Raw genomic sequence first — 27886 nt, forward strand, 5'->3', positions numbered from 1 at the left:
TATGTGTATTTTGGTCTGTTTGTTAGAAGTAACTGAATCCCAAGATTCTGAAGAAAGAAAAATTTATATATATACAAAAATAAGATTAAATACAATGAAAGGATAGCATGTAACTGGAAAATGAAAGTTAAAAAAGACTTAAGAAAAGAGTTGATAATATAAGAAGTTGGTTGACAAGGAAAGAGAAAAAAAATTAAAATGGAAAGAGTAAAGAATCATGGGGAAAAAACCCATGAATTCTATATACTATTTACCCCTAGAGCTGAAGTTCTGTAGTTCTGTGTAATCAGTAAACTTGGTTTTAGCCAGATGGTCTTGTTGATCTTCTGGGGGAGGAGCCTGTTGTACTGATTCTCAGGGGTCTTGGCCCAAGCAGAATTGCACCTCCCTTGCCAGGGGGCCAGGGTAGGTAATCTGCTTCCTATTGCTCTACGTGTCTTTGTTCCATGAAGGCTTTCTGTGCCACTTTAGAGGATGAGAATAAAGATGGTGGCCTCCCAATCTCCAGCCCTGGAGCCAAAAGCTCACTCTCCCCCGCCCCGCCCCCAGACTCCTCAGCACCCTCAGGGAAAAGCAGTCAATCATTCCCATCTCCCTGGTCTCGGTCAGCACTCCGTGCTCACACAGCCTGTGACCGAGCATTTCTTTCTCAGGCATGTGACTTAGCTCAACTCTGGAAACCCTGCAGACTCCTGCATTACACACCCCTGCCGCTCCTCCTGGGAGTCGGGGGGAGGGTGGGCAGTCTCTCAGAATCTTTGAGGCTTGCTGGGCCCCTGCTGGGAGGGCGGTCACTGGACCCTGCTCCGGTTCCTTGTTTATGGCAACACCTAGCTGAATGCCCACTCCTGGGCTTACTGATTACAGACAGGCTCCCTGCTCCCATTCCTGGGAATTCTGCCACACTCAGGCACCACTGTTCTTTCTGTGATCCCAGGGATCCTGAGACCACTGTCCCACCTAAGATTCTGCCTCCTTTCAGCACCTCAGCACCTTTCAGGCAGGAACATCCCTCACTGGAGCAGACTTCTAAAAGTTCTGCTTTTGTGCTCTAGTGCTATGTCACTTCCTGGTAGTCTGCTTATAGAGGCTCCATTTCCCCCACAGTTTTTCTTCCCATATATCACCTCGGATTCACTTCTCTGTCAGTTTTCTATTTGTAGAATTGGAGCAATTCTTTTCTTAGATCTCTGCTTGAGTTTGCAGGTGTTCAGAATGATTCAATAGCTGAATTTCTGGGACCAGACAAAACTAAGGTCTCTTACTCCTCTGCCATTTTGGACTCCTTCCTACAGCTAGCTACTTTATAATCATTGTTTGGAATTCTAGTTCCAACATCTTACTTATATCTGTATTGATTAAATTCCTGACTGTGAGTATTACCACCTGTTCTTTCCTTTCTGTTGAATTTCTGTCTGATCATTATGTACAAAAAGAAGAGAAAGAAAAGAAAACAATACCACCACTACCAACAACAGAAAAAAATAACCAAACTAGAAGAAAACAAAAACAAAACAAAATAGGAAAAATCAAGGCAGATACAAAACAGAACAAAACAAAATACTAGATCTTGGTTTTACTTTGGTCTGCTTATTTAAAGAAATTAGAAACTAAAATAGGAAAGAAAGAACAGCATATATATACAAAACCAAAGTAAAATAAAATACAATAAATAAAAACACAAAGAATAAAAAAAAAATTGAAAAAATAAGAAAATAGCTGGGGGAAAAAAAGAAAACTGAAAGATTAAAGGAAGAAGGAAAAAACCCACAAATACTATACACTGTTTTCCCCAAGAGCTGAAGTTTTCAATTCTCTATGATTGGCAAACTTGGTACTAAGCAGTTGTTCCTGCTGGTCTTCTGGGGGAGGGGCCTGTTGCACTGATTCTCAAATGCCTCAGTACTTGTGGAAATGCACCTCCCTTGCCAGGAGGCCAGGCTCAATGTAATCGGCTCTGGATTCCACTGTGTGGCACTGTTTTGCTCCCTGAAGATTTTCAGCACGGATGAGGGGAGGAATATGGAGGCACCAGGGTCTATAGCCCTGTATCTGAAAGGTCATATCCCCACTGTCCAGTGAGTGAGAGGTCATATCCCTACTCTGTTCACACGCCCTGTGACTGAGCTTTTTTTTTTTTTTTTTTATCTCAGGCACCTGAGTTTCAAGTCTCCAAATTTTACAGACTCCTGAGGCATAGACTTGCATAGTTCCTCCTGGGGGAGGAAGGGGGGGTCTCACCATGATTCTGCCTTTTGCTGGGCCCCTCCCAGGAAAGCAGTCCGGGACGGCGCAGCTGTTTGCAGTTTATGGTAACACCAAGCAGAAACGCGGTGCCTAGATCTGCTGTTTTCAGCCAGCTACCCCAGTCCAGTGCCTGGGAGCTCTGCTACACTCAGACACCCCCTTCTTCTTGTGACCCTGGGGATCCTGAGACCATGCTGTCCACTTGGGATTCTGCCCCAGTTCGTCATCACCTGAGCACCTTTAAGCCAGGGATGTCCCTCACTGTAGTAGACTTCTAAAAGTTCCAATTTTGCATTCTGATGCTTATAATACTTTATGGTAGCTTCCTTAAGCCAATCTCTCCCCTCACCATATCCTCAAATATATCGCCCAGATTCAAGTCTCTGTACCTCCTTCCTTAGAAAAAGTGGTGGCTTTTCTCTTTGTAGAATTGCAGCATTTTTTTTCTGCATTGGGCTCTGTGCTGAGTATGGAGCCTGCTTAAGATTTTCTCTTTCCATCGAAAGATGAATGGATAAAGAAGATGTGGTATATGTATACAGTGGAATATTACTCAGCCATTAGAAATGACAAATACCCACCATTTGCTTCGATGTGGATGGAACTGGAGGGTATTATGCTGAGTGAAATAAGTCAATTGGAGAAGGACAAACATTATATGGTCTCATTCATTTGGGGAATATAAAAAATAGTAAAAGGGAATAAAGGGGAAAGGAGAAAAAATGAGTGGGAAATATCAGAAAGGGAGACAGAACATAAAGACTCCTAACTCTGGGAAATGAACCAGGGGTGGTGGAAGGGGAGGTGGGAGGGGGGTGGGGGTGACTGGGTGATAGGCACTGAGGTGGACACTTGACGGGATGAGCACTGGGTGTTATTCTATATGTTGGCAAATTGAACACCAATAAAAAGTAAATTTATAAAAAATTATTTTATTTTATTTTATTATTTATTTTATTATTATTATTTTAATAATAAACAAACAAACAAAAATGTATTATCTCCCACTGTTATACATCATTGGCTTCAATTGTGTAGGTCTCCATGCCCCTTTACCCTGAAATTCCATGTTTTTCCCCCACCCTGGGGTGATGCTGGTAGAGTTTCTCCATCCTCCTGTCTGATCCTCAACTCTAACTAGCTTTAGGGAGGTGGACATCTTCTGTGGCATGTGGGGAGTGCACTTCACGAAACTAGTGCTGAGTAGTTTTGATGTGCTTGCTGTTGCCATAGGCTCTGAGATGAAAAAGACTGCTCCAGACATACATGACAATTTGCAACTTAAAACAAAATTTCTATATTCTAAACCCAGATAACTTATTTAATGACTTAACAAATAGTTATTTTTCAAGGGAACAGTGCATTAGGATTGGGTTTAGGAAGACAGATCATTTTAAAAATTGCTTTCAAGAAACTAATACTCTTAGAGATAAAAGAAAGTGTTAGGTTAAATCCATTCCTTTCTAGTGGAGAAAAAACTGTATCCTCCTGGAAGAGGATCTGAAGGCAACCTGACTTCCACTTGAGAATGAACTTATTGGACTATGTCCAAGTGGTTAGCTCTGGAAGAAAGGATTTCCTCAGGATGGTCTTCATTTCCTTGGCATCTAATTCAAGGGTGCATCATTTCTTCAGTCAGCTAAAGCAGAGAATGACATGGTCACCCAAGAAGTGGATGTACCTAAGAAGGCTAAGGAATACTTCACTAGTGAAGAAGTCATGAAGTCAGTCTCCAGTTCATTTTATAGAGAGGGTACAGATCTAAGGATTTCATGATGGTGCTGTACTCCTTCATGGGAATCCCAGACTCTGTGCCACCCTCTAGAGAGATTCATCACCCATTCCAAAGAAACAACAGCAGGTATTCAGACACTACTCCAAATCATCTTCATTCTGAACACCAAGGGTGTCCTGCAAACACTGTCTGGTGATTCCCATCTGCAGAGAGATTACCTTGTCATTGAGGATCTTCTCACTGATGTAGACAGGTTTTTTAGTGGAACATGTTTCCTGATGTCAGAGAGACCCTTGTTCAAGGTGTTCCTAAGTTCTTAGAAGTCATGCAATCAAGGGTCAAGGCTAGAGACCTAGGATATGATGGGTTCACACACCCACTTCTTCTGGGGGATTTTCATGGATAATCTCCCAGATATTCTGCAGGAGTCATTCCTCTCAGAATGCACTTGTGCTGAGATCCTTGTTCAGCTTGCTCTGATGATATGGAACCACTTTTCCAGGTTACATATGATTTTGGCAAACTTCTTGAGATTCATGCGGAACTCTTGGATGCAGGCATGATGGTGAAGTCGTATCAGCTAACCTGCATCTCCTTCACAGTTATACAGGTTTTGCATGACTGCCACTACTTGGGCACATCCCACAGTACCACACTGGTGAAATGAGAATAGTGGCAAGTATGTCAGTGGTCCTCACCACCCCAGTGGGAGCTGAGTCCTCCTCCTCATACCCAATTCCTTGCAATGGATTGATGAAGGAGATATGGCAGCTGCCACAGTCCCCACTCAGTGCAATGCTCACTGGGGTACTGGATGCTGTCTTCAGGGTTCCCTGACCACAGAAACCACCCTCAGCAGTGTGCCTTCTCCCAAGGCCTTTTCAATGGTCATGGCACCTGCTGCATATAACACCCTCTGGCATGGCAGAGCAGAGGTGAAGGATGTGGGTAATGTGGTGTGAAGGGATAGGACTGGCTACATTACACTGCTGACCAGTGGAGTAACCTGAAGAAGGAAGAACAGAGGAGTTAGAAGCATGGGTGAACAGAGAAACAAGAATATCAGCCTCAGCATCAAGTTCAGGCCATCAGATCCACACCCACGCTGCTAACAAAGATGTTTTGAGTACAGAGTGAGTAAAATCCTCATTCAGGAATATGCACACATGTAAGGAAGGAGACCATTGAGGAATACTCTGAGCTGTGATGCCAGGGTCAGTGCCAAAGCAGTTTACAGACAAGAGAGAATTTAAGCAGCAAAACATCATGAGGGTCACTCAGTCAGGACTCAAGAAGATACAGGTTCTTCCTCCACCCAAACTGATTTAGCAGAACAACATGGTGGATACCTGCAGGGTAGTGATGATTTTGTGCCAGCTGTCCACATCCTTCAGTGCTTAGGATCTATATGTTCTTATTACATTTGTCTTTAGAGTCAAGAATAAACTTTTGATTAATATTGAAAAGTGCATTTTCTTTCCTCTTGAGACATTTCTTCATAAAAGTCTGGCATCTTTTTTTTTTTTATTTTTTATTTTTTATTTTTTTTAAATTTTTTTTTTTATTTACTTATGATAGTCACACAGAGAGAGAGAGAGAGAGAGAGGCAGAGACATAGGCAGAGGGAGAAGCAGGCTCCATGCACCGGGAGCCCGACGTGGGATTCGATCCCGGGCCTCCAGGATCACGCCCCGGGCCAAAGGCAGGCACTAAACCGCTGCGCCACCCAGGGATCCCTCTTTTTTTTTTTTTTAAAGATTTCATTTATTTATTCATGAGTGACACACACACAGAGAGGCAGAGACATAGGCAGAGGGAGAAGCAGGCTCCATGCAGGGAGTCCAGTGTGGGACTGGATCCCAGGACTCCAGGATCACACCCTGAGCCAAAGGCAGATACTCAACAATTGAGCTACCCAGGCATCCCAGTCTGACATCTTTTAATACAAAGTGCATACCTAAGGAAAGCCTGTGCCTTTTTAACTTGAACATCTAAGTCACAACAAAATTCCCAAGTAGTTTCCCATCTATTTTAAGCAGCACCCATGTTTGCACATGATTGTTTGTCATTGTGTCTGTTGTTATAAGTACTTAAGGTCTTCCATGAGTATAAGTTTCTCTTGTAGGCTGAACTCTGCAGAGAGATTGCAAGCATTTTTAGGACAGGAATAGAAAAGAGAATTGGCTGGGATTACCTAATAGTTTCTTCTCCTGCTTGCTACACACAATGCTTTTGCCTTGTGTGCTTTTACAATCCCACAAGTTATGAGTGCCTACTAGCTAATAGGTCTTAAAAAAAATCTACCACTTCTACATGCATGAATACAAGTTTTTAAAGTACAAGACTGCCTCCTTGAATGAGGAGTTGCCCTGGGAGCCCCATGAGGCCTTTCTGTTCCATGAAGGGCTGTCTGCTCAGCCAACCTGTGGGGCCCAATGATGCTGCTGGAGACCCATCCTCACACCCACCTGCCACTGTTCTGCCATCATATCCAATTGTTTCCTGTGTGGTAAAATTTAACAGTCATCTGTAGGCCTCATCATGCACCTTCATGCTCTCCTTCTCAGGACAGCCAAGATACTTCTTTTGGGATGGATCCTGCTTGCTTCATTTTCCCCCCAGACTCCTCTGCCTGAACCAGCCCCAAGGCCTGGACTCACCCTTCCCACTGAGGTTATAGGCAAGCTCTGCCCAAGGCAATGTGAACCTTTTCACATTGAATGCTGAGCCTCAGTGCCCTCTGGGATAGTCCAAAACTGGTTCTAGCCCCAGGTAGCTCTAGAAAGAAGGAAAGGAATTGTGTTGGCTTGGGGTTGCCTGAGGAAGAGCCTAGAGAGAAGGAGGGAAGTGAAGCTGGGAAGGAGAGTGGAATTTGAAGGTTTTACTGCTCTAGCATCTCTCTTGGGCAGAGCTCCATCATTTCTGGTTAAAGAAAATGGCAAGGCCCAGCCCCAGCAGGAAGGAGCTCAGAGAGGGCTTGGCTTCTATTCCTGGAAATGATTCCAGTTTTCAAAAAAGGTGTGCACTGGACACACATCTATTCTAGATGGCAGGGAGAATTCAGGGCCTGCATGAACCCCACAGTGGGTGTCATTGTGGGGCCTGCATGAACCCCAGAAAACTAGAGGTGTGGGCTTGCCCTGATGTCTTTTTTCTTTTTAATAATACATTTATTTTTTATTGGTGTTCAATTTGCCAACATATAGAATAACACACAGTGCTCATCCAGTCAAGTGCCCCCCTCAGTACCTGTCACCCATTCACCCCCACCCCCTGCCCTCCTCCCCTTCCACCACCCCTAGTTCTTTTCCCAGAATTAGGAGTCTTTATGTTCTGTCTCCCTTTCTGATATTTCCCACCCACTTCTTCTCCCTTCCCTTCTATTCCCTTTCACTATTATTTCACTATTATTTATATTCCCCAAATGAATGAGAACATATAATGTTTGTCCTTCTCTGACTGACTTATTTCACCCAACATAATACCCTCCAGTTCCATCCACGTTGAAGCAAATGGTGGGTATTTGTCATTTCTAATGGCTGAGTAATATTCCATTGTATACATAAACCACATCTTCTTTATCCATTCATCTTTCGAAGGACACCTAGGCTCATTCCACAGTTTGGCCATTGTGGACATTGCTGCTATAAACATCGGGGTGCAGGTGTCCTGGCGTTTCATTGCATCTGTATCTTTGGGGTAAATCCCCAACAGTGCAATATAAGGGAAGGGAGAAGAAATGTGTGGGAAATATCAGAAAGGGAGACAGAACATAAAGACTCCTAACTCTGGAAAACGAACTAGGGGTGGTAGAAGGGGAGGATGGCGGGGGGTGGGGGTGAATGGGTGACGGGCACTGAGGGGGGCACTTGACGGGATGAGCATTGGGTGTTATTCTGTATGTGGGCAAATTGAACACCAATAAAAAATAAATTTATTATAAAAAAAGAAAATTTGAATTAAGCAAAATGTTTACTGATTATCTCATGTTGGAAACTATGCTATATTGTAATGCTATCCATCCTTCAATACCCTAGAGCCATTTCAAACCTATAAGTTTTGATCATGAGTAGTAAGGCAAAATAAACCTTTTTTGGGCATATTTTTCTTCTATTCAGCTATAGCAAAAATATAACAGATGGCTGGTTTAGAAATGCAAATTTTTACTCATAGCTCTGGATGATAGGAAGGTCCAGATCAAGGCCCCTATATGTATCATGGCAATTCAAGGAAGTCATTACTATGTTACTGATGGGGCCTCTCACCATCGGCTGTGAGTGAGGAAACTAAGATTTATTTATTTATTTATATAAATTTATTTTTTATTTTCTGAATTTTTTTATTTTTATTTTTTTAAATAATAAATTTACTTTTTATTGGTGTTCAATTTGCCAACATACAGAATAACACCCAGTGCTCATCCCCTCAAGTGCCCCCCTCAGTGCCTGCCACCCAGTCACCCCCACCCCCCGCCCTCCTCCCCTTCCACCCCCCTTCGTTTGTTTCCCAGAGTTAGGAGTCTTCGTGTTCCCTCTCCCTTTCTGATATTTCCCACTCATTTCCTCTCCCTTCCCTTCTATTCCCTTTCACTATTATTTATATTCCCTAAATGAATGAGACCATATAATGTTTGTCCTTCTCCGATTGACTTAGTTCACTCAGCACAATACCCTCCAGTTCCATCCACGTCGAAGCAAATGGTGGATATTTGTCATTTCTAATGGCTGAGTAATATTCCATTGTATACATAAACCACATCTTCTTTATCCATTCATCTTTTGATGGACACTGAGGCTCCTTCCATAGTTGGATTTAAATTGAGCTCTGATTACAGCTGCTCCTACTGAATTCCAGGCACTGTGCTAGGCACTATGGATACCAACATCAATCCTGATCCCTCAAAGTAGTTACAATTTACTAAGGGAAGAAGGTGTATTAATAGATGACCAAGTCACAGAGTGATAAATACAATGACAGAGAGAGTATGAGAAAATGGAGGAGGGCCATCTAATTCAGCACTGCAGAAGCAGAAAAATTTTACAAAAAGGTGGAGCTTGACATGAGACTTGAAGAGTAAGCAGCGTTTCCCACATTGAACCGGGAGGGGGAAACTAATGCCAGGCAGAAGGAACAGCAAGGACACAAGTCAGAAGTATGGGACCATACATCAACCATAAAAAACTGTAGTAATTAAAGCAGTTTGGTACCAAAGAAAAAAAATAAACAAATCAGCTCGTCAGCACCACGTGTATTTACAGTCCCAACTACATAGGTGAATTTATGGCTATCATCTGCTGAACTTTATTCAGTGAATATTTTATCAAAAACCTATGATGTAATAGGTGCTATATTAGTACAGGGTACAGCTGTGTAGAAAAATCACTGCCCTATGGACCTTACATTCTAATGGGATCGAACTGGAGCAGCTAAATGCCAGTAAATTAGGCAATCTAGAAGACATGGAAGCATTTCTGGAAAACCACAAACTAACAAAACTGGAACTGGAAGAAATAGAAAACCTGAACAGGCCAATAACTAGGGAGGAAATTGAAGCAGTCATCAAAAACATCCCAAGAACCCCTGAGAGGTGGGCACCATGGAAGTCTCCCACCTGTCCAAATGTTGCTTTTAGGGATTATATGGCTCCTCAGTGCTTATGAGGTTAATTCTAAATTTTTTGTAGTATATAAGTCCTTGCTTCAACCCTTCCATGTTCTCCCTAGACTCTGGCTTCTCTCCACCTTTATATCCTTGACCTACAGCCATATTAAAATTCTGTCCCCATAATCTATATTCACTCTCTGTCTGAAATGCATCCTTGTCACCCCTTCCTTTGCTTAGCTAAGCTAACTGAAGAATTTAGTTTAGCACTTATCACCATCTAATTTACTACATATTAGACTGATTTGTCCTTCTCCGATTGACTTATTTCACTCAGCATATGATATTAGGATTGCTTCCCCAGCTTTCTTTTGAGGTTTATTTGAATGGTAAATGGTTCTCCAACCTTTCATTTTCATGCTGTAGTTGTCCTTAGGTCCAAAATGAGTCTCTTAGCTTTAAATGATACACCGGACCTGATGGATTTCACAGATATCTACAGAACTTTACATTCAAATGCAACTGAATACACATTCTTCTCAAGTGCACATGGAACTTTTTCCAGAATAGACCATGTAATGGGTCACAAATCAGGTATGAACAAATACCAAAAGATTGGGATCATCCCCTGCATATTCTCAGACCATAATGCCTTGAAATTAGAACTCAATCACAACAAGAAGTTTGGAAGGATTTCAAACACGTGGAGGTAAGGGCCATCCTGCTAAAAGATGAAAGGGTCAACCAGGAAATTAAGGAAGAATTAAAAAGATTCATGGAAACTAATGAGAATGAAGATACAACCATTCAAAATCTTTGGGTTACAGCAAAAGCAGTGCTGAGGGGGAAATACATCACAATACAAGCAGCCATCCAAGATTTGAAAAGAACTCAAATACAAAAGCTCACCTTACACCTAAAAGACCTAGAGAAAAAACAGCAAATAGATCCTACACCCAGCAGAAGAAGGGAGTTAATAAAGATTCAAGCAGAACTAATGATATAGAGACCAGAAGAACTGAGGAACAGATCAACAAAACCAGCAGTTGGTTCTTTGAAAGAATCAATAAGGTAGATAAACAATTAGCCAGCCTTATTAAAAAGAAGAGAGAGAAGACTCAAATTAATAACATCATGAATGAGAAAGGAGAGATCACTACCAACACCAAGGAAATACAAACGATTTTAAAAACATATTATGAGCAGCTATATGCCAATAAATTAGGCAATCTAGAAGAAATGGATGCATTTCTGGAAAACCTCAAATTACCAAAACTGGAACAGGAAGAAATAGAAAACCTCAACAGGTTGATAACCAGGGAGGAAATTGAAACAGTCATCAAAAACCTCCTAAGACGTAAAAGTCCAGGGCCAGATGGCTTCTTAGGGGAATTCTATCAAATGTTTAAAGAAGAAATAATACCTATTTTACTAAAACTGTTCAGAAGGATAGAAAGGGACAGAAAACTACCAAACTTGTTTGATGAGGCCAGCATCACCTTATTTCCAAAACCAAAGACCCCACCAAAATAGACCAATACCCCTGATGAACACAAATGCAATAATTCTCAACAAGATACTAGCTAATAGGATCCAACAGTACATTAAGAAGATTATTCACCATGACCAAGTAGGATTTTTCCCCAGGATGCAAGAGTCGTTCAACACTCATAAAATGATCAACATGATGGGTCTCATCAACAAGAGAAAAAACAAGAACCATATGATCGGCTCAATAGATGCGGACAAAGCATTTGACAAAATACAGCATTCATTCCTGATAAAAACTCTTCAGAGTGTAGCGATAGAGGGATCATTCCTCAGCATCTTAAAAGCCACCTATGAGAAGCCCACAGCAAATATCATTCTCAATAGGGAAACACTGGGAGCCTTTCCCCTAAGATCAGGAACACAACAGGGATGTCCACTCTCACCACTCTTATTCAACAAGGTACTAGAAGTCCTAGCCTCAGCAATCAGACAACAAAAAGAAATAAACGGCATTCAAATTGGCCAAGAACAAGTCAAAATCTCCCTCTTTGCAGATGACATGATACTGTATGTAGAAAACCCAAAAGGCTCCACCCCAAGATTGCTAGAACTCATACAGCAATTCGACAGTATGGTAGAAAACAAAATCAATGCCCAGAAGTCAGTGGCATTTCTATACACTACAAACGAGACTGAAGAAAGAGAAATTAGGGAGTCAATCCCATTTAAATTGCACCCAAAAGCAGAAGATACCTAGGAATAAAGATAACCAAAGAGGTAAAGGATCTATACCCTAAAAACTACAGAACACTTCTGAGAGAAATTTAGGAAGACACAGAGAGATGAAAAAATATTCCATGCTCATGGATTGGAAGAATTAATATTGTGGAAGTGTCTATGCTACCCAGGGCAATTTACAAGTTTAATGCAATTCTCATCAAAATACCATGAACTTTCTTCAGGGAGTTGGAACAAATCATCTTAAGATTTATGTGGAATCAGAAATGACTCCAAATAGCCAGGGGAATATTTAAAAAGAACACCAGAGTCAGGGGAATCACAATGCCAGATTTCAGGTTGTACTACAAAGCTGTGGTCATCAAGACAGTGTGGTACTGGCACAAAAACAGACACATAGACCAATGGAACAGAATAGAGAATCCAGAAATGGACCCTCAACTCTATGGTCAACTAACACTCGACAAAGCAGGAAAGACATCCACTGGAAAAAGGATAGTCACTTCAATAAATGGTTCTGGGAAAATGGGACATTTACATGCAGAAGAATGAAACTGGACCATTCTCTTACACCATACACAAAGATAAACTCAAAATAGATGAAACATCTAAATGTGAGACTAGAATCCATCAAAATCCTAGAGGAGGCGATCCCTGGGGGCTCAGCGGTTTAGTGCCTGCCTTTGGTCCAGGGCGTGATCTTGGAGTCCCGTGAAAGTGTCCCGGGATCAAGTCCCGCGTCAGCCTTCCGGCATGGAGCCTGCTTCTCCCTCTGCCTGTGTCTCTGCCTCTCTCTCTCTCTCTCTCTCTATCTCTCTGTCATTCATGAATAAATAAATAAAATCTTAAAAAATAATAAAATAAAATAAAATTTTCAGATATTTTTTAAAAATCCTAGAGGAGAACACAGGCAACAGGCGTTTTGAACTTGACCACAGCAACTTCTTGCAATAGACATGTATGAAGGCAGGGGAAACAAAAGCAAAAATGAACTCTTGGGACTTCATCAAGATAAATGCTTTTGCACAGCAAAAGACACAGTCAACAAAACTAAAAGACAACCTACAGAATGGGAAAAGATATTTGCAAATGACATATCAGATAAAGGGCTAGTTTCCAAGATCTATAAAGAACTTCTTAAACTCAACAGCAAAGAAACAAACAATCCAATCATGAAATGGGCAAAAGACATGAAGAGAAATCTCACAGAGGAAGACATAGACATGGCCAACATGCACTTGAGAAAATGCTCTGCATCACTTGCCATCAGGGAAATACAAATCAAAACCACAATGAGATACCACCTCACACTAGTGAGAATGGGGAAAATTAACAAGACCGGAAACAACAAATGTTGGAGAGGATGTGGAGAAAAGGGAACCCTCTTGCACTGTTGGTGGGAATGCAAACTGGTACAGCCACTTTGGAAAACTGTGTGGAGGTTCCTCAAAGAGATAAAAATAGTGCTACCCTAGTATCCAGCAATTGCACTACTGGGGATTGTCTCCAAAGATACAGATGAGTGAAAAACCGAAACACCGGCACCCCAATGTTTACAGTATCAATGTCTACAATAGGTAAACTGTGGAAGGAGCCTCGGTTACCATCGAAAGATGAATGGATAACGAAAATGTGGTATATATATACAGGGAATATTACTCATCCATTAGAAACAACCAATACCCACTATTTACGTCAACGTGGATGGAACTGGAAAGTATTATGCTGAGTGAAGTCAGTCGAAAAGGACAATCATCATATCGTTTCACTCATATGGGAAATATTAAAAAAATAGTGAAGGAGATTATAGGGGAAAGGAGAGAAATTGAGTGGGAAATATCAGTGAAGTTTACAGAACGTGAGAGACACCTAACTCTGGGAAATGAACAAGGGGTAGTGGAAGGGGAGGTGGGTGGGGGGATGGGGTGACTATCTCTCAGGCACTGAAGGGGGCACTTGACGGGATGAGCACTAGGTGTTATACTATAAGTTGGAAAATCGAAATCCAATAAAAAAATATACAAAGAAAATGTTTGGTAAAATTCCCCTGGGAAACCATTGGGATCTGCACTCCTGTTTTTTGCGAGTTTTTTTTTTAAATAAATTAATTTTTTATTAGTGTTCAATTTACCAACATACAGGATAACACCCAGTGCTCATCCCATCAAGTGTTCCCCTCAGTGGCCATCACCCATTCACTCCCACCCCCAGCCCTCCTCCCCTTCCTCCACTCCTAGTTCCTTTCCCAGAGTTAGGAGTCTTCATGTTCTGTCTCCCTTTCTGATATTTCCCACACATTTCTTCTCCCTTCCCTTATATTCCCTTTCACTATTATTTATATTCCCCAAATGAATGAGAACATACACTGTCCTTCTCCGATTGACTTACTTCACTCAGCATAATACCCTCCAGTTCCATCCACGTTGAAGCAAATGGTGGGTATTTGTCGTTTCTAATGGCTGAGGAATGTTCCATTGTATACATAGACCACATCTTCTTTTTCCATTCATCTTTCGATGGACACCGAGGCTCCTTCCACAGTTTGGCTATTGTGGACATTGCTGCTAGAAACATCGGGGTGCAAGTCTCCCGGCGTTTCCCTGCATCTGTATCTTTGGGGTAAATCCTCAACAGTGCAATTGCTGGGTCGTAGGGCAGGTCTATTTTTAACTCTTTGAGGAACCTCCACACAGTTTTCCAGAGTGGCTGCACCAGTTCACATTCCCACCAACATTGTAAGAGGGTTCCCTTTTCTCCGCATCCTCTCCAACATTTGCGGTTTCCTGCCTTGTTAATTTTCCCCATTCTCACTGGTGTGAGGTGGTATCTCATTGTGGTTTTGATTTGTATTTCCCTGATGGCAAGTGATGCAGAGCATTTTCTCAAGTGCATGTTGGCCATGTCTATGTCTTCCTCTGTGAGATTTCTCTTCATGTCTTTTGCCCATTTCATGATTGGATTGTTTGTTTCTTTGCTGTTGAGTTTTAGAAGTTCTTTATAGATCTTGGAAACTAGCCCTTTATCTGATATGTCATTTGCAAATATCTTCTCCCATTCTGTAGGTTGTCTTTTAGTTTTGTTGACTGTATCCTTTGCTGTGCAAAAGCTTCTTATCTTGAAGAAGTCCCAATAGTTCATTTTTGCTTTTGTTTCTTTTGCCTTCGTGGATGTATCTTGCAAGAAGTTACTGTGGCCGAGTTCAAAAAGGGTGTTGCCTGTGTTCTCCTCTGGGATTTTGATGGAATCTTGTCTCACATTTAGATCTTTCATCCATTTTGAGTTTATCTTTGTGTCTGGTGCAAGGGAGTGGTCTAGTTTCATTCTTCTGCATGTGGATGTCCAATTTTCTCAGCACCATTTATTGAAGAGACTGTCTTTCTTCCAGTGGATAGTCTTTCCTCCTTTATCGAATATTAGTTGACCATAAAGTTCAGGGTCCACTTCTGGGTTCTCTATTCTGTTCCACTGATCTATGTGTCTGTTTTTGTGCCAGTACCACACAGTCTTGATGACCACAGCTTTGTAGTACAACCTGAAATCTGGCATTGTGATGCCCCCAGATATGGTTTTCTTTTTTAAAATTCCCCTGGCTATTCGGGGTCTTCTCTGATTCCACACAAATCTTAAAATAATTTGTTCTACCTCTCTGAAGAAAGTCCATGGTATTTTGATAGGGATTGCATTAAACGTGTACATTGCCTTGGGTAACATTGACATTTTCACAATATTAATTCTGCCAATCCATGAGCATGGACTATTTTTCCATCTCTTTGTGTCTTCCTCAATTTCTTTCAGAAGTGTTCTATAGTTTTTAGGGTATAGATCCTTTACCTCCTTGGTTAGGTTTATTCCTAGGTATCTTATGCTTTTGGGTGCAATTGTAAATGGGATTGACTCCTTAGTTACTCTTTCTTCAGTCTCATTGTTAGTGTATAGAAATGCCATTGATTTCTGGGCATTGATTTTGTATCCTGCCACGCCGCCAAATTGCTGTATGAGTTCTAGCAATCTTGGGGTGGAGGCTTTTGGGTTTTCTATGTAGAGTATCATGTCATCGGTGAAGAGGGAGAGTTTGACTTCTTCTTGGCCAATTTGAATGCCTTTAATATCTTTTTATTGTCTGATTGCTGAGGCTAGGACTTCCAGTACTATGTTGAATAGCAGTGGTGAGAGTGGACATCCCTGTCTTGTTTCTGATCTTAGGGGAAAGGCTCCCAGTGCTTCCCCATTGAGAATGATATTTGCTGTGGGCTTTTCATAGATGGCTTTTAAGATGTCGAGGAATGTTCCCTCTATCCCTACAGTCTGAAGAGTTTTGATCAGGAATGGATGCTGTATTTTGTCAAATGCTTTCTCTGCATCTAATGAGAGGATCATATGGTTCTTGGTTTTTCTCTTGCTGATATGATGGATCACATTGATTGTTTGACAAGTGTTGAACCAGCCTTGTGTCCCAGGGATAAATCCTACTTGGTCATGGTGAATAATTTTCTTAATGTGCTGTTGGATGCTATTGGCTAGTATCTTGTTGAGAATTTTTGCATCTATGTTCATCAGGGATATTGGTCTGTAATTCTCCTTTTTGGTGGGGTCTTTGTCTGGTTTTGGAATTAAGGTGATGCTGGACTCATAGAATGAATTTGGAAGTACTCCATCTCTTTCTATCTTTCCAAACAGCTTTAGTAGGATAGGTATGGTTTCTTCTTTAAACCTTTGATAGAATTTCCCTGCGAAGCCATCTGGCTCTGGACTCTTGTGTCTTGGGAGGTTTTTGATGACTGCTTCAATTTCCTCCCTGGTTATTGGTCTGCTCAGGTTTTCTATTTCTCCTGTTCCAGTTTTGGTAGATTGTGGCTTTCCAGGAATGCGTCCATTTCTTCGAGATTGCCTAATTTATTGGCGTATAGCTGTTCATAATATGTTTTAAAATCGTTTGTATTTCCTTGGTGTTGGTAGTGATCTCTCCTTTCTCATTCGTGATTTTATTAATTTGAGTCTCCTCTCTCTTCTTTTTAATAAGGTTGGCTAATGGTTTATCTATCTTATTAATTCTTTCAAAGAACCAACTCCTGGTTCTGTTGATCTGTTCCACAGTTCTTCTGGTCTCGATTTTATTGAGTTCTGCTCGAATTTTAATTAACTCTCTTCTTCTGCTGGGCGTGGGGTCCATCTGCTGTTTTTTCTCTAGCTCCTTTATGTGTAACGTTAGGTGTTGTATTTGAGTTCTTTCCAGTTTTTGGATGGATGCTTCTATTGCGATGGATTTCCCCCTCGGGACTGCTTTTGCTGCATCCCAAAGATTTGAATGGTTTTATCTTCATACTCGTTAGTTTCCATGAATCTTTTTAATTCTTCCTTAATTTCCTGGTTGACCCTTTCATCTTTTAGCAGGATGGTCCTTAACCTCCATGTGTTTGAGGTCCTTCCAAACTTCTTGTTGTGATTTAGTTCTAATTTCGAGGCATTATGGTCTGAGAATATGCAGGGGACGATCCCAATCTTTTGGTATCGGTTCAGACCCGTTTTGCGACCCAGTTTGTGGTCTATTTGGAGAAAGTTCCATGTGCACTTGAGAAGAATGTGTATTCAGTTGAGTTTGGATGTAAAGTTCTGTAGATATCTGTGAAATCCATCTGGTCCAGTGTAAAGCTCTCGTTTCTTTGGAGATGTTGTGCTTAGGAGACCTATCTAGCATAGAAAGAGCTTGATTGAAGTCACCAAGTATAAGTGTATTATTATTAAGTATTTCCTCACTTTGGTTATTAATTGATTTAAATATTTGGGAACTCCCACATTCGGGGCATATATATTGAGGATTGTTAAGTCCTCTTGTTGGATAGATCCATTACGTATGAGATAGTGTCCGTCTTCATCTCTCAGTACAGTCTTTGGGGTAAATTTTAGTTTATCTGATATGAGGATGGCTACCCCTGCTTTCTTTTGAGGACCATTTGAATGATAAATGGTTCTCCAACCTTTTATTTTCAGGCTGTAGGTGTCCTTTTGTCTCAAATGAGTCTCTTGTAGACAGCAAATAGATGGGTCCTGCTTTTTTATCCAGTCTGAAATCCTCACCTTTTGATGGGGTCATTAAGCCCATTCATGTTCAGAGTTACTATTAAAAGATATGAGTTTAGTGTCATCATGATACCTATGTAGTCCCTGTTTTTGTGGATTGTTCCATTGGACTTCTTTTTAAAGAGGAGTTTTAAGAGTCCCCCTTAAAATTTCTTGCAGAGCTGGTTTAGGTCACATATTCTTTAAGTTCCTGCCTGTCTTGGAAGCTCTTTATCTCTCCTTCCATTCTGAATGAAAGCCTTGCTGGATAAAGTATTCTTGGCTGCATGTTCTTCTCATTCAGGACCCTGAATATATCCTGCCAGCCCTTTCTGGCCTGCCAGGTCTCTGTGGAGAGGTCTGCTGTGACCCTAATACTCCTCCCCATAAAAGTCAGGGATTTCTTATCTCTTGCTGCTTTAATGATTTTCTCTTTATCTTTGGAATTTGCATGCTTCACTACTAAATGTTGAAGTGTTGGGTGGTTTTCGTTGATTTTAGGGAGGGATATCTCTATTTCTTGGTTCTGAATGCTTGTTTCCATTCCCAGATTAGGAAGTTTTTAGCTATGATTTGTTCAAATACATATTCTGGACCTCTGTCCCTTTCAGTGCCCTTGGGAACCCCAGTTAAACGTAGCTTTTTCTTCCTCAGGCTGTCATTTATTTCCCTTTATCTATCCTCATGATCTTTTATTTGTCTCTTTTTTCCTCAGTTTACCTCTTTGCCATCAACTTGTCTTTTATGTCACTCACTCGTTCTTCCACCTCGTTAACCCTTGTTGTTAGGACCTCAAGTTTATATTGCATCTCATTGAATTGATTTTTAATTTCTGCCTGATTAGATCTAAATTCTGCAGTCATGAAGTCTCTTGAGTCCTTTATGCTTTTTTGTAGAGCCACCAGTAGCTTTATAATAGTGCTTCTGGTATCAGTTGAGACCTAATTTGTGATCCAGTGTGTGGTATTCTGGAGAAAGTTCCATGTGCACTTGAGAAGAATGTGTGTTCAGTTCTGTTCAGATGGAATGCTCTTTATATATCTGTGAAATCCATCTGGCCCAGTGTGTCATTCAAGGCCCTTTTGTCCTTGTTGATCTTCTGCTTAGATGATCTCTCCATTGCTATGAGTAAGGTGTTGAAGTCCCCTACTATTATTGCATAATTAACAATGTGTTTCTTTAATTTGTGTATTAATTGGTGAATATAATTGGCTGCTCCCAAATTAGGAGCATAAATATTTATAACTGTTGGATCTTCTTGTTCGATAGACACTTTAAGATATGGTGTCCCTCTTCATCTCTTAGTATGTAAGATATTTTTATGTTTTTTTATGTGAAATCTAATTATTCTGATATGAGGATTGCTACTCCAGCTTTCTTTTGAGCACCATTAGCATGATAAATGTGACCCATCTTTTTACTTTCAATCTAGGTTTCAAATGAGTCAGATAGCATATCAGTGAATCTTACTTTTTTTGTCCAATCTGATATGCTGTGTCTTTTTCTTTAGATCTTTTTTATGTATTTGACAGTGAGAGATATAAATCAAGCAAGGAGGAAGGGTAGAGGGAGAGGGAGAAGCAGGCTCCCTGGTGAGCAGGAAGCCCATCATGGGACTTAATCCCAGGACCCTGGGATCATGACCTGAGCCAAAGGCAGATGCTTAACCAACTGAGCTACCCAGGGACCCACCTGTGTCTTTTTATTGGAGCATTTAGTCCATTCACATTTACATTCACAGTAACTATTGAAAGATATGAATTTAGTGCCATTGTATTACCTGTACCTTCCCTGTTTCTGCAGATTATCTCTGTTCCTTTCTGGTCCAGGTTACTCCTTGGCCCTCTCTTCACTTACAGGATCCCCTTTAATATTTCTTCCAGAGTGGCTTGGTGGTCACATTTTCTTTCAGTTTCTCTATATCCTGGAATCTCTTTATCTCTCCACTTCTGAATGACAGCCTTGCTGGAAAATATTCTTGACTGTATTTTTTTCTCATTTAGTACCCTAAATATATCATGCCAGCACTTTCTGGCTTGTTGTGTTTCTGTGGATAGTTCTTTTGCCAGCTTAATGTTTCTAGGTTAGGAGATTTAGGAACCACTGGTCTAAAGGTGATTTCAGGATTTTCTCTTTGTCTCTGGAATTTGCAAGCTTCAGTATCATATGTTGGGGTGTTGATCTATTTTTATTGATTTGGGAAGGGGTCTTCTCTATCTATCTCTTAGATATGAATGCCTGTCTCTTTCCCCAGATTAAGGAAGTTCTCAGCTATAATTTGCTCAAATATAAATTCTCTCTCTCTCTCTCTCTCTCTGTATCTTCAGGAACTCCAATAATTCCAATAATTGAGATTTTTTTCTTCATACCCTCCCTTATCTCTCAGAGCCTCTCCTCACATTCTATTAGTTACTTTTCTCTTTTCCTCAGTATCCTTTATTTCCATCAACTTGTCTTCCTTGTCACTTACTCTCTCTTCTGCCTCAAATACCCTTGCAGTTAGAGCATCCATTTTAGACTAAGTCCAGTTAGAGTATTTTTAATTTCATCATTATGAGATCTCATTTCTTTTTTTTAAAGATTTTATTTTTTCATAGAGACCCGGGAGATAGAGAGAGAGAGAGAGAGAGAGAGAGAGAGAGGCAGAGACATAGGCAGAGGGAGAAGCAGGCTCCATGCGGGGAGCCCAACGTGGGACTCCATCCTGGGTCTCCGGGATCATGCCCTGGACCGAAGGTGGCGCTAAACTGCTGAGCCACCCGGGCTGCCCGAGATCTCATTTCTGCACTAAGATTTTCTTGATTTTTTAATGATTTTTTCAAGCTCAGCTAATACTTTTATTATTGTTATCCTGAATTTCATCTCTGACATTTTACTTATATTCCCAACGATTAGATGTGTGGCAGAGTATTACTTCTGATTCTTTCTTTTGTTGTGAATTCCTCTTTCTGGTCATCTTGCCCAGAGAAGAATGAATGAGCAATTGAACAAAATCAAAAATATTAACTATGACCCACCTGAAATACACACTAGATAAATCAGAAGAAGTCGGAAAGCATAGAAGAAAAGGAAAGGAAAAGGAAAAAGAAAAGGAAAAGGAAAATAAAGAGGATGGGAGAGAAAATATAATCTCACATGGTGGACCAAACAGGATGATCCACTTGGCTTGAATGTATTTCAGTCTGTGTGTTAGAAGACACTAAATGCCAAAATTGTAAAAAAGAAAAAGTTGTGTCTGTGTGTGTGTGCAAAAATAAAATTGAAAAGAGTGAAAGGAAGCCAAAATGAAGAATATATCTATAAAATGTATATGTAAAAAATGAAATTTAAAAAAAGAGTTAAAACAGAGGGTTGGTAAAATAAGAAACTACTTGAAAGGGAAAAAGAAAAAAAGAAATGGAAATTTTTAACCTGAATGATAAACATATCATTAGAAAAAAAACCTCAAATTCTACATACTATTTTCCCCCAGGGCTGGATTTTTACAGTACTGTATGGTCCAGAAAATTCCTGTTCACCTGTTCTTCCAGTTGGTCTTCTCGGGGAGAGGCCTGCTGAGCTGATTCTCAGGTGCCTTTGCCTTTATACAGTTGCACTGCCCCTTGCCAGGGGGCCAGTTCAGTGTAAACTATTTTTGGTTCTCTGTGTAGCTTTTGTTCCTTGAAGGCTTTCCACAGCTGTCTTGCAAAAAGGTCACTTTTCTACTTTCAGAGTTCCAGCAATTCTTTTCTTATATCTCGATTGAAATCATGGGTGTTTAGAATGATTTGATAGTTACCTAGCTAAATTCAAGTGACCAGATGAGATGAAATCCCCTACTCTTCTGCTGTCTTGTGTCCAATAAATAGTATATTTTTAAAGGCCTTTGCTCCACCTATTCAAACCTCCCTCCCCTGACTCTCTGTGAACGACTGATCTTTTCATCAATTCTACAGTTTTGCATTTTTCAAAATGTTGCACAGCTGGAATTGTGTAATATTTAGCTTTTCTGGATTGGTTTCTCTATATGATATGCATTTTAGTTTCCTCCATGTCTTTTCATGTCAGCTGTCATTTAAGGAACCTTCTGAATGCTGAATGGTGAGTGAATATTCTTCAGGTCACTAGTCCCTGGTGACACGTCTGAACCCCAGAAATGAAGAGTTCCTATAATTTTCCATGGAGACACTCAGGTGATCATTCAAGGAATGAGTATGAAATTGGCATTGGGGCAGCTGGAAAGAGATAAATATTCAGAATTATAAAAGATCATAATTTTGCCAAAGCATACCTCTCCAGCCTACATGCTGGCATGACATCAGTGGGGACTAGAGGTGACTTGCTTCCTGGTATAAAAATTCTACTCCCAATCTCTGTAGGGGACAGTATACAGATCTTTTACATTACCTTTAGTCTTGGTTAAATAATATCTTCTGGTGTCCTATCTCAAGTTTTTGTAATTCTTCATGATAAGATAGGACCATGACTCCAGAAAAAACTCAGTTTGATTAACATCAGGGAAGGCGACAGAGGGACCTCCTTTTCACGGCTTACTTCTTATGACATCCCATTCAGGTACTGCTTCAGTAGCTCACACCACCTTTTCCATCAATGGCACCTTATATACCAGTCAGTCCTCCAAGTGGCTTATTTGTCCAACCTGGTTTCTGTCCCCTTTTACACACAGGTATGAAGCAGGTGATGGGTAATGTCAGGACAGTTGGGGTGGCTCATAGCAAGTCCCAGGTGGATAATCTAGCATTACTTTTTAGAACATGGGAATCCATGCCACCTGCTGTTTCTACTCCTCAAAAAACAGAAAGAGTCCTTTCAACACTTTGTTTCATGAGCCAGCATACTTTCTAGAGAGTAGAAAACACATTTGCAACCATTAAAAGTTTCTGTCTCCTCATGAAGATATACAGTATCTTTCTGAGAGGAAAGAAGCCACACATCCTTATTTAGCTGCCCCATATGAGAACCAGTCTATGACATGAGGTTGGAGGTTATCAGAAGTGGGATTTTAATTAATTAACTAATTAATTGATTAATTAATTAATTAGAGACACATAGAGAAGCAGAGACATAGGCAGAGGGGATCAGAAGTGAGATTTCTGGAGGGTTCAGAGCACAGGTGGGAAGGGGTATGGGGGTAAATGCTGGTGCTGTCTTCGTATATTTGCCACCATGGAGAAGTATTATTTTCATAACATTGCAAATAAAGAAAACTGAAGCAAGATAAATAATAATCTGAGCAGGAAAGTTTGGATAGAATAATCAAGGTTTGAAATTACTCTGGAAGAATGAAGAACATTTTAAAGAAGGGCTTTCCAAGATAAGGGAATAGCCTGAGCAAGGGCAAACTTTACACCCATGTCAGAAGTCCACACAATGGCTGGACAGAAAGAGGAAGGCTCCTGGATACAACATTGTGGCCAGGACTAAGGTTCTCCCTGCTCATAATAGCATACCTCAAGTCACCCTTTGTTGTATGAACTCTTTTTCCTTCCCTCCTCTCTCCTCCTTCTAGTGCTTTTTACTGCTCCATACATGTCCTCTTCCACATCCTCTGATACAAGGGTGGTGATTTGGCATCCTGCTTTGGTAAGTTATTTCCTTGAGGCCATGGTGAGTGATGCAAAAGTTCTTCTTAAAAAATAAGAGATTTTTAAGACCCTGAGGGCTCTGGGCAAACCTAGCTACATCAGAATGTTGAGAATGAAAATGGAAAAGTGGGACAGCTAGCTTCTGAATTATTCTCAGTGCTGGCATGGCACTGGTGCCTGGAAAGTTGACTTGGCTTTCCTTAAAGCAATTCTGACCCACTGTCCTCAGGGACATTTCCATAACTCACTCTTGAACCAAATATCAATTTAGCGATTTATTTGACAGTGTGAAAAACAGCTCTAAAAAATCCTTCCTCATGTGATCCTTCTTGTGAAAAGGCATGACAGTAATTTGGAATATTTTAGTTAGCAGAGAGAATAACTCAGTGTTATGGTTACTTCATACAAAACCCTGGTCTTATAACTGAAATACTAGTAGAAAATACATATAGTAGGTCCTGAAAAATGAATTTTTAAATAAATGCATACATAGTGCATTTTTGGTGTTCCTGACATTCTGTTATGAATCCACAAATTCTTTTTCTTGGAAGTTTTATTTAAATGAGTTAGTGAAGATACAGTGTAAATATTAGTTTCAGATGTACAATATAGTGATTCAGCATGTCCATACAACATCCCATAAACATCACAATAAGTGCACTCCTTTATTGCCATCTCCAACTTAACTCATCCCCCTAGCCACCTCCTTTCTGGTGACCATCATTTCTCTATAGTTACCTGTTTCTTGGTTTGCCTCTTTCTCTTTTTCCCCCTGCTTATTTGTTTTATTTCTTAAATTTCACATATGAATGAAATTACATGATATTTGTCTTTCTCTACCTGGCTTATTTCACTTAACATAACTGGATTTTTTTTTTTTTTACTATTTTTTAAATTGGAGTTCTATTTGCCAACATATAGTATAACACTCAGTGCTCATCCTGTCAAGTGCCCCCCTCCTTGCCTGTCACCCAGTCACCCCATCCCCCTGTCCACCTCCTCTTCCACCACCCCTTTGTCATTTCCCAGAGTTAGGAGTCTCTCATGTTCTGTCACCCTCTCTGATTTTCCCCACTCATTTTCTCTCCTTTCCCCTATGATCCCTTTCACTATTTTTTAATATTCACTATATAAGTGAAACCGTATGATGATTGTCCTTCTCCGACTGACTTACTTCACTCAGCATGATGCCCTCTGGAGAATATGAAATATGAAATATGAAATACCTCTGGAGGGTATCATGCTGAGTGAAGTAAGTCAGTCGGAGAAGGACAAACATTATATGTTCTCATTCATTTGGGGAATATAAATAATAGTGAAAGGGAATATAAGGGAAGGGAGAAGAAATGTGTGGGAAATATCAGAAAGGGGGGCAGAACGTAAAGACTCCTAACTCTGGGAAACGAACTAGGGGTGGTAGAAAGAGAGGAGGGCGGGGGGTGGGAGTGAATGGGTGACGGGCACTCCCCGTCACATACACTCCCATACATATTCTGAATGTTGGTAAACTGAACACCAATAAAAAATAAATTAAAAAAAAATACCCTCCAGTTCTACCCACATTGAAGCAAATAGTGGGTATTGGTCCTTTCTACCTTTCTACCTTGCTAGAAGCAAAAACCCTCTGTAGTGTTTGGGCTGTTCTCTCTTTAAATCTCAGGTGGAATTTGTAGGTGTTCAGGATGATTTGAAAGTTATGTAGGTAAGTTGGTGGGACCAGGTGAGTTGAGGACCCCTACTCCTCCACAATTTTGCCCCCCCTCCTATTACAAATATTTTTAATTCACGGTTTCCTCACTCATAGTTGAAAAGAGGCCCCATAAATAACATCTAATGGCATCCTTGAATTGCCATGATATAATCGGGTACCTATGTTTCACAAAGTGCAGAATTGAATCAGGAGAATTAGCGCTCTTATTTACCTTCTCAGTCCTTCCTGTCACATGTTCCAAATCCCACCCAAATTCTCCCATTAGCTGAGGTAAATCGATATTAAGCTGCCATAGGGAAATTATTACCACAAGGACTATGTGCTGAGCTATCCCCTTGTGGAACATACATCCTGGTGGGCTTTTCTCTGCCTCTAGGCTCCTCCAAAGGAAAATCCATGCCCCTATTTGCTGTTGGGGATTGGAAGTGAGCTATGTCTACAATTCTTCTGTGCTCCCTAATGTGCTGGCCTGATTTTTCTTATAGAATGATTTTTCCTATAGAATGGAAAGGTATTGGGCTCCTGTATTGAGGCTTCAAGAAAATTAAGACTGCATTAGTTTCTCATTTTTGTGCAACAAATTAATACACACTTATTGGCTTAAGACAGCAACACAGGTTTATTAGCTTATAGTTCTAGAGGTGAGTTGTCTAAAATGAATCTTACAGGTGCTAAAATCAAGGTGTCCATATGGTTGGTTCCTTCAAAAAGTTCCAGGATACAATCCATTTCTATGTCTTCTCTTTGTATTAGAAGGTGCCTGAATTCCCTAGTTTGTGGCCTTTCTTACATGTTCTGTATTTCTGGATTTTCATTCCAAACTCTGCTTCCAACATCTCATCTCCTTTTCTGTGATTAGCCTTACCTCCTTCATATAAATTCTCCTGTGACTATCTCATCACATTACTCAGTAAGACAGGGGGATCCTCTCTTCAGAAAACCTTTCTAGAATTCAAGCAAGTCATCAAGAGGTTAATATAAAAGATGTGGCTGATATAACTCAGGAATTACTTGTGGAAGCAGAGAATACTCCTCTGTATATGGCTGTATTCAGGAATCTGGAACTAGGATGTACAGTTTCATCAATGCCCTTTGAGGTCATATTCATGAAGAGAAGAATTCTGCAACTGTTGGGATTTTTAAGACCACCATGAAGAAACCCCCCTATCAACATCCAAAGGATCCCAGTATGACCTTCTGGGACCTGCCTGGAACTGGAACCCCCAATTTCCTTCTACATACATATCTCAAAATGGTGGGATTTGCTAACTATGATTTCTTCATCATTGTTTCTTCTTCATGGTATAACTTTAATGATGTTTTGCTGAACCAAAATTTTAGGGAACTAGGTAAGAAATTCCACTTTGATAGAACCAAGGTGGATAATGATTTATATAATGAAGGGAAAAACAAGGCCAGGTCCTTGAAAAGGGAGAGAATGCTTCAGCAGATATGAGACAGCTGCCTGACTACTCTCAGCAACATCAGAGTGCATGAGCCAGGCAACTTCTTGGTCTCCAAGTTTGACCTGGATGACTTTGATTTCCCAATACTGGAGGAGACTCTGCTGAAGGACCTCCCTGTTCATAAGTGCTACATCTTTGTGATTCTGTTGCCCAATTTGGGTGAGGCTTCCATTGAGATGGAGAGAACTTTATTCAAGGAAAGGATTTGGCTGGATTCCCTGAAATCTCTGGCTTTCACTTCCATCCCCTTTATGGCCTGCTTCAGTGACTTTGATTAGTCCCAACAAGAGAAGTGTTTGAATGTTTATGAGAACTATTTTGGTTTGGATGAGAAATCAGTCAAAGGGATTGTCAGAAAGCTGGTAATGTCTGTGGAGGAGATTAAGAGTTTTATCAAGTCCTTACATTTCTGGTTACTTCTAAAGAATAACTGCATAGCTGCCAAGGCCATGAAGTGTACTGAAGGCCATTGCTTTATGAATGGAAGCCTGTCATCCAATCTTTTCCAGCTTTTGAAAATCTATTTTCTACATTTGAAATTCATGAACAAAGTGATTGATGATGCTAGAATTTTCTTGCATAAGATTTCAGAGAGCATAAGTCTCAGAAGATGCCAGACACATAGTTCAGAGACTAACTAAATAACAAAAAAGCTGGGCAGCCCCAGGGGCTCAGCGATTTAGTGCCACCTTCAGCCCAGGGCGTGATCCTGGAGGCCCAGGATCCAGTCCCATCTCGAGCTCCCTGCATGGAGCTTGCTTCTCCCTCTGCTTGTGTCTCTCTGCCTCTCTCTCTCTGTCTGTCTCTCTGTGTGTCTCTCATGAATAAATAAATAAATAAAATCTTTAAAAAATTGATTCTCTAAAAATTAAGTAAATAAATAAATAAATAAATAAATAAATAAATAAATAAATAAGAAAAGCTTCTCAGATCTTGTGTTCTATGAATAGAACATGTGTTCTATGAGTAGAACCTACCACCAAGGCCATATCTTCCCTAAAGTGGAGAGAATGTCTTCATTGGAGAAAACCCATTGCTCCATATACAGAATCCATTGCTATGCAAAGGGGAATTCACCATAGGCTCTTCGTGGATTCCCTTAGCTATTTGCACCCATATTTTTCCTTAATCTCTGTTACGAGGTAGTTTACATTTGTTTGATTTACTCAGATAATAAACGTTAGGTACAATCAAGAGATTGTTCTCCTTGGTTTTTTTATGAATGATTTTCCTCAGACCTCATATCAATACCCTC

At 40.5% G+C, this 27886-nt stretch overlaps 2 pseudogenes across 1 annotated transcript in view; both read left to right on the forward strand.

Annotated features, from left to right (window-relative positions):
• The window catches only part of LOC144321835 (transcription initiation factor TFIID subunit 9-like), a 152903-nt pseudogene that overhangs the window by 97083 nt on the left and 27934 nt on the right, over positions 1-27886 (forward strand). Inside the window, exon 5 of the transcript XR_013387343.1 lies at positions 23379-23452. The product of XR_013387343.1 is annotated as a transcription initiation factor TFIID subunit 9-like (transcript). The remainder of the gene's footprint in view (positions 1-23378; positions 23453-27886) is intronic.
• Positions 4747-27825, forward strand: LOC144322800 (interferon-gamma-inducible GTPase 10-like; annotated as a pseudogene).

This window comes from Canis aureus, chromosome 10 (genome assembly GCF_053574225.1).
Source record: "Canis aureus isolate CA01 chromosome 10, VMU_Caureus_v.1.0, whole genome shotgun sequence".
Classification (NCBI taxonomy): domain Eukaryota; kingdom Metazoa; phylum Chordata; class Mammalia; order Carnivora; family Canidae; genus Canis; species Canis aureus.